The sequence below is a fragment of the Chiloscyllium punctatum genome, chromosome 22, assembly GCF_047496795.1.
Source record: "Chiloscyllium punctatum isolate Juve2018m chromosome 22, sChiPun1.3, whole genome shotgun sequence".
In the NCBI taxonomy this organism is placed as follows: domain Eukaryota; kingdom Metazoa; phylum Chordata; class Chondrichthyes; order Orectolobiformes; family Hemiscylliidae; genus Chiloscyllium; species Chiloscyllium punctatum.
The window spans coordinates 61,231,555-61,239,667 of record NC_092760.1 but is presented as its reverse complement, the minus strand read 5'-3'; the positions used below and the strand labels follow the sequence as shown (position 1 = coordinate 61,239,667).

Sequence of the window (8,113 nt, the reverse complement as noted above, 5' to 3'; positions counted from 1 at the left end):
GATTGGTAAGGATGAGGTCTAATACATTTTTCCTTATTGTTGGTTCCCTAGCCACCTGTCGCAGACACAGTCTAGCAGCTATGTCCTTTAGGACCTGATCAACTCAATCAGTAGAACTGCTTCTGAGCTGAAAATGTGTTACTGGAAAAGCGCAGCAGGTCAGGCAGCATCCAGAGAGCAGGAGAATCGGCATTTCGGGCATGAGCCCTTCTTCAGGAATGAGGAAAGTGTGTCCAGCAGGCTAAGATAAAAGGTAGGGAGGAGGGACTTGGGGGAGGGGCGTTGGAAATGCGATAGGTGGAAGGAGGTCAAGGTGAGGGTGATAGGCCGGAGTGGGGTGAGCGCGGAGAGGTCAGGAAGAAGATTGCAGGTTAGGAAGGCGGTGCTGAGTTCGAGGGATTTGACTGAGACAAGGTGGGGGGAGGGGAACTGCTTCTGAGCCAATTTTGGCGGTGGACGTTGAAATCCCCCAACCATTGCACTCTTGCCATACTCAATTCTTCCTCCAAGTATTGTTCAACATGGAAAAGTACTGATTCAACCACTGAAGGAGGACTATATGTGGTAATCAGCAGGTGCTTTCCTTTCCCATGTTTAACCTGAAGTTATAAGACTTCATAGGGTTCAGAGACAATGTTGAAGACTCCCAGAGCAACTCCCTCCAGGCTGTATACCACCTCAGCTGGGTCTGTCCTGTTGGTGAGACATGTACATATCCAGGGAAGATGACTGTGTCTTGGGGCATTGTCTGTAAGGTATGATTTCATCAGTATGATTATGACAGGCTCTTGCTTAGCTAATCTGTGAGACAGCTCTCCCAACTTTGGCACTACCTCCTAAATGCTAGTGGGGAGGGCTTTGCAGTGTCAATAGGAGAGTTTGTGCCATTAGGAAAAAGTGTGGACTACAGATGCTGGAGATCAGAGTTGAGAGTGTGATGCTGGAAAAGCACAGCATCTGAGGAGCAGGAGAATCGATGTTTTGGGCAACAGCCCTTCATCAGGAATAAGTCTTGTGGGCTGGGGGGCTGAGAGGTAAAATGGAAGGAGGTTGGGGCTTGGGGAAGGTAGCTGAGAGTGCATTAGGTAGATGGAGGTGGGGGTAACAGTGATAGGTTGGAGAGGAGGGTGGAGCAGATAGTTGGGAAGTAAGATCATGACAGGTAGGACAGGTCATGAGGGTGGTGTCAAGTTGGGAGGTTGGAGCTGGGTTAAGGTGGAGGGAGGGGAAATGAGGAAACTGGTGAAATCCACATTGATGCCATGGGATTGGAGGGTCCCGAGGTGGAAGGTGAGGCGTTCTTCCTCCAGGTGTCGAGCGATTAGGTAGTGGCAAAGGTGGAGGCCCAGGACCTGCATGTCCTTGGCGGAGTGGGAGGGGGAGTTGAAGTATTCAGCCATAGGGTGGTGGAGTTGGTTGATGCAGGTGTCCTGGAGATGTTCTCTGAAGCGTTCTGCAAGTAGGCATCCTGTCTCCCCAGTGTAGAGAAGACTGCATTGGGAGCAATGGGTACAGTAAGAACCACAAGCCTGACTGTCCGGGTCGACCCATCATCTCAGCCTGCTCCTGCCCCACCAAACATATTTCCCCCCAACCCCCACCCTGATCCAGGAACTCCCCACCTACTTTCGGGACACCACCCATGCCCTTCATCTCCTCCAAGACCTGCATTTCCCTGGCCCCCAACGTCTCATCTTCACCATGGATATCCAGTCCCTGTAGATATCTGTCCGCCATGATGAAGGCCTCCAAGCCTTCTGTTTATTCCTCTCATCGTCCCCATCAATACCCCTCCATTGACACTCTAATTCATTTGGCTGAACTGGTCCTCAACCTCAATAATTTCTCCTTTAGAAACCACCCACTTCCTCCAGACAAAAGGGATAGCCATGGGCACCTGCATGGGCCCCAGCTATGCCTGTCTCTTTGTCAGTTATGTGGAACAGTTCATCTTCCGCAGTTACACTGGCATCATTCCCCACCTTTTCCTCTGCTACATTGATGGCTGTATTGGCGCCACCTCATGGTCCCACGAGGGGGCGAACAGTTCATCAACTTCACCAACACATTCCACCCTGACCTTAAGTTAACCTGGACCATGTCAGCCACCCCCCTCCCCTTCCTATACCTTTCCATCTCCATCAACAGTGACCAACTCAACACGGATATCTTCTACAAACCCACCGACTCCCACAGCTACCTGGATTACACCTCCTCCCACTCTGCCTCCTGTAAAAATGCTATCCCTTATGCCCAATTCCTCCGCCTCCACCGCACCTGCACCCCGGAGGGCCAGTTCCACCACAGAACAGACCAGAAGGCCTCCTTCTTTAAAGATGGCAATTTCCCCTCCCACATGTTTGATGATGCCCACCAGTGCATCTCATCCACTTCCCGCATCTCTGCCCTTGACCCCCACCCCTCCAACCACAACAAGGACAGAGCCCCCACCCCTTGTCCTCACCTTCCATCCTACCAACCTCCATATACATTGCATCATCCTCCACCATGTCCACCACCTACAAACGGACCGCACACCAGCGATATATTTCCCTCCCTACCCCTATCCACTTTTCGTAAAAACCTTTCCCTCCATGACTACCTGGTCAGGTCCACGCCTCCCACCAATCCACCCTTCCCTCCCGGCACCTTCCCCTGCCACCGCAGGAATTGCAAAACCTGTGCCCACACCTCCGTCCAAGGCGCTAAAGGAGCCTTCCATATCCATCAAAGTTTCACCTGCACTTCCACACTTGTCATTTATTGTATCTGTTGGTCCCGTTGCAGTCTCCTCTATATTGGGGAGACAGGACACCTACTTGCAGAATGCTTCAGAGAGCATCTCCGTGACACCTGCACCAAGCAAACTGCCCCGTGGCTGAACACTTCAACTTCCACTTCACCAAGGACATGCAGAACCTGGGCCTCCTCCATCACCACTTCCTAACCACCCAACATCTGGAGGAAGAATGCCTCATCTTCTGCCCAAGGCATCAGTATGAATTTCACCGGTTTCTTCATTTCCCCTCCCCTCCCATCTTAACCCAGATCCAACCTCCCAACCCGGCACTGCCCTCATGACCTGTCCTACCTGTCCATCCTCCTTCCCATCTATTCGTTCCACTCTCTTCTCCAAACTATCGCCATTAGCTCCACCTCCAATTACCTAGCACACTCCCAGCTACCTTTACCCCAGCCCCAAACCCCTCCAAGATTTCTTATTTGTTACAGTATTAGCAGTGACTGAATGAGTAGTACTTAGATTAGATTACATTACAGTGTGGAAACAGGCCCTTCGGCCCAACAAGTCCACACCGACCTGCCGAAGCGCAACCCACCCATACCCCTACATCTACCCCTTACCTAACACTACGGGCAATTTAGCATGGCCAATTCACCTAACCTGCACATATTTGGACTGTGGGAGGAAACTAACGCAGACACGGGGAGAATGTGCAAACTCCACACAGTCAGTCACCTGAGTCAGGAATTGAACCTGGGTCTCTGGCGCTGTGAGGCAGCAGTGCTAACCACTGTGCCACCGTGCCGCCCAAGAAGTTGATATCAGTGAGCCTGACGTGATTCGAACACGCAACCTTCTGATCTGGAGTCAGGCGCGCTACCGTTGCGCCACAAGCTCACTCTCATATCTCATTCAGAAAGTAATGGGTTCTACCTCCCACTCTATAGACCTAAGAACAAGATCAAGGCAAGCACTTCCTGGAGTTGGGTGAGTTGGGTGGGGGGGGTGGTACTGAGGGAATGCTGCACTGAGGAACTGTTGCATTGTTGGAATTGTTGGCTGAGATGTTAACCTGATGCGTGAAATTTATCATTCCCACTGTCCCTGAGAAAATACGACATATCAGGGTTAAAGAAAGTTGTTGGGATGATCAGAGATTGCTGAAGTTGATCAATGAGTGAAGGGCTTTTGCCCAAAACGTTGATTCTCCTGCTCCTCAGCTGCTGCCTGACTGGCTGTGCTTTTCCAGCACTACATGCTCAACTCTAATCTCCAACACCTGCAGTCCTCACTTTTGTCACGTTAAATGTCTGTTTAGGAGGCAATTGCTGTGGTAATTCGATTGCGATTCCTACTTTAGCACAAACTGTCAGGTAGGAAAGAGATAAAAATGCCTTTCATCATTTGGATGTCATTCACTTACAGTGACATTACATGAGATGATTATCAACAGAGGTATATTTTGAGCAACAAATCCTATACATTACGCATTTCACACTCAGTAAATGAAAACATAACCCCTGTGCAAATGGAAGAAAGAAATGTAAGAATTGCAACAGATTTTCTGTCCATTTTGTCCATCGATTCACAAAAGAGACAGTTCCTTTGTTTCATTTTAGTCTGAGTTATGCTGCTCAGTCAAGTCCAGCTTTGAGTTCAATGCATTGAGAATTCTTTGCTGAATCTTTATGATGCTATTCTGTAACTATAGCTCATGATCCCACTCTGAAATGTACGTTTTATCTTGCCTCCAGAATTAATTACAGGTTGGAAGCAGCTGCAAACTGACATTTTGCAAAAGTCTTTCTAATTTTATTCATTAAGTAAACTGTAGGTTTAAACTAACACTGAACTGGGATCTAGATTAATTGACTTGCATTTTCACAAGTGTTAGTTGACCTGAAATTATTTTGCACAACATTGTAACACAACAATTAACTCATAGAATGACACAAAATTCAAGAAGGTGATTTAGCTGAGGTGTCTGTACCAGCTCTTTGAAATATTTTCAACAAGTCCCTTTCCTTGGCTTTTCCAATAACCTTGCAAATTTTACCCTGTTCAATATTTATCTAAATCCCTTTAGAAGTTGCTATTGCATCTGATTCCACATCAGAACAACCCATTGCATAAAAAATTCTCATCTTACCCTTAGTTGTTTTGCCAATCATGGTTTCTAATCATCCTACCCAAGTGCAGTGTTGTCAGTATGCCCTCCCACAGTGCAGGGCTACCTCTGCCCTGACCTTCAGCAGTGCAATGCTCTTGACACTTGTCTTCTTACAGTGTAGCAATTGTGCATGACAGACCCTCTAGCAATGTCGCATCCTATCAACGCTCCCTCTCTAACACTCTGTACTGTACACCAAGCCCCACTTGACCAAGTGGAGTACTTACTCAGTACGGACTGTCTGACAGCGCCCTGCTCCCTGCAGTAGAGTGACAGCCTAGATTCTGGGTTCACATATTGGTAATAAATATTTGTGTACATACAGTTCTAGTTGTATGGAATTGTTTCTCCTTCCTCCTTTCCCATATTTTCCGTTCGGTGATTAGTTCAGGCTAATTTTTTTGTCCTTTTTGTCAACATGATCTGGCAATTCCTGTGACATTCCCTCAGAACCTATCTTGCCATCATTTTCACCTCACCGATTCTGATATGTGGTGCGTAAATATTATTAACTTTAAAAAAACAGGCAACGATGATTCAAATGCCTGACTAAATTTGTTTTTTAAGATCATTTATTAAAGGTTTCTGCATGTCCCAAGATTACTCCTCTAAATTCTTCTCTAAAACTATGTGTCTCCCGGTCCTGGGCTACCACCCCACTCATCACCTGAATATAGATTCCAAATGGGGACTTCCCACGTGTCCAACACATGTACACACCTCAGAGTTAAAACTGGAACTTTGATTTCAAAGTGGCAAGGAGGAACAACTAGCAGAGAAAGAAATCTGGAACATGCCAAGGAGAGATTAAGCACTGAACTGAATCCCTTACATTAGTAAGAGACATTCTCTATCAGAACTAACATCTACCTGACAATGTGGAAAATTGCCCAGGCATGTCCTGTCCTCAGAAAGCAGAACAAATCTCAATCATCAGCAAAATGACGAAAGACATCATTGACAGTACTATCAAAACAGCATTTATCAGCACTGAAGCTCAGTATTGGTTCTGCCAGAGCCACCATGATCCAGATCTCATTACAGCCTTAGTAAGGACATAAACAAAAAACGGCAGAATTCAAGAGATGGGTGTGACTCCTCTTGACATCAAAACAGCATTTGACCAAGTGTGGCGTGAGGGACCCTGGGAAAATTGAAGTCAGTGGGAATCAGGGGAAAATTCTGGCTAGAATCATAAAATCCCTACAATGCAGAAAGAGGCCATTCAGCCTCTTGGTCCACACCAACCCTCCAAAGGGCATCGAACCCAGACCCACCATCTATCCTAAAGCCCTGCATTTCCCATGGCTAATCCACTTAGCCTACACATACCTGGACACTAAAGGCAACTTAGCATGGCCACTCCACCTAACCTGCACATCTTTGGAAGAAACTAGAGAACCCGGAGGAAACACAAGCAAACATGAGGAAAACATGCAAACTCCACATAGTCAATTGCCTGAGGCTGGAATTTAACCACTGTGCCACCCTGCCGCCCAGCTCAAAAAGATAATGATTATGGTTGTTGTCGGCCAATCATCTCATTCCCAGGGTATTATTGCAGAGGTTTCATACGATATTGTGCTAGGCCCAACTATCTTCAGTTGAATCATCAATAACATTCCATCCATCATAAAGGTTAGAAGTGGTGATGTTCACTGATGATTTGACAACTATTTGCGGTTTCTCAGATACAGTTCATGCTGTTATGGAGCAAAATCTCAACAACTGACGTACTTGGACTGCTAAATGACAAAGTAATAGTCACATTCAATGGGAAATCAACCATCGCCCCTTGATATTTAATTGTTTTGTCAAGACTGAAATCACTGACTGCCAATATCCTGAGGATCACCATTGACCAGAAAATGAATTGGACAAACCATATGAATACTCTGACTATAAGACTGGAGGCTGGAAATTTTGCTTTGAGAAACTCACCTCTGACACCCAAAGACAAGGCACAGGTCAGAAGTGTGATGGAATACTAGGTGGAGTGAAGCTCCAATGAAAGTCAAGAAACTTGACATATTTCAGGACAAACAGCCCAGTTGTTCAGCACCCCATTCACCACCATAGATCACTTGCACACTCCAACATTATGCATTCTGGCAGTGTGTAACATCTACAAAAATGCACAGCAGCAACTTGCTCAGCTTTCTTTAACAGCAATTTCCAAACCTGAAGGACCTCTATACTCTATAGAAGGACAAAGGCAGCAGATGCACTGGAACATTGCCACCTTCTCCACCATATTTCATTCTGTCTAAACTTGCACTTATATCATCAGCCCTTCAATGTTTCTGGGTCAAAATCTTAGAACTCCCTGCCTAACAATAACTGTGCATGTACCTACATCACATGGACTGCAATGGTTCAAGAAAGCAGCTCACCACCACTTTCTCAAAGACAATTAGGGAAGAGCAGTATACGCAGCCTTGCAGTTGTTGAAATTATCATGAGCAACATCACGGCAGATCCACTAGAGATCCATTTCCAACCTTAGATATCAGCTGTGGACAGCCATTACCTCAACAATCCCAAAGGGATCACAGAAATATGGAATCGTACAACTTTATTGCACGTGAGAAGTATTCATGATGAGGTGAACACCTCAAGGGAGAGTGCTTTTGTCATTAGGAAGCTTAGCGAGTTTTTACTGAGATGTGGTGGAGAGAAGTATTTCTAGTAGCACTTAAGAACCACTGTATTTGTAAGGAAGTTACAACTAACTATGGTCTACTACCTTAAAATAAATAAATGTGATTGAGTTGGATCAGACATTCTTTTGAAGGTTGATGTTACATTCAAGATCTATCCTGAAATACAGTCAGTTTGGAAAGTCTCAGTTACAATACAGCAAAAACCAAGAGAGACAAGACAAACCCGAAGTGGACTGAGGGGTAAAGAAATTCTGGAAAATTGAGGCAACTTCTCCAGGAGTTCAGTGGAAATAATGAATACTGTAGAAAACCTCAGTCCTTAGAGACACATGTAAAAATGAGCACAAGCCAAAGTTAGCATCCAGCACCAAGAAATGTTTTGCACAAACTGATTATAACTTACATAATGGATACCTAGGAACGGGAAACAAAAACCATGGACTGTAGCATCAAACAGAGACAGAAGAGAGATCAGATTTACATTTAAATGAACTGTGGGATCTGAGAGACACCAATACAACAGGTGGGCAGATGGCA

The 8,113-nt window shown here is 45.9% G+C and overlaps 1 non-coding gene across 1 annotated transcript; it reads right to left on the bottom strand.

The window, feature by feature from the left end:
- Window positions 1-3,568: 3,568 nt before the first annotated feature.
- On the bottom strand, window positions 3,569-3,640 carry trnaw-cca (transfer RNA tryptophan (anticodon CCA)). Its single transcript has one exon. It is a non-coding gene; the product is annotated as a tRNA-Trp (tRNA).
- Between the last annotated feature and the right edge of the window lie 4,473 nt (window positions 3,641-8,113).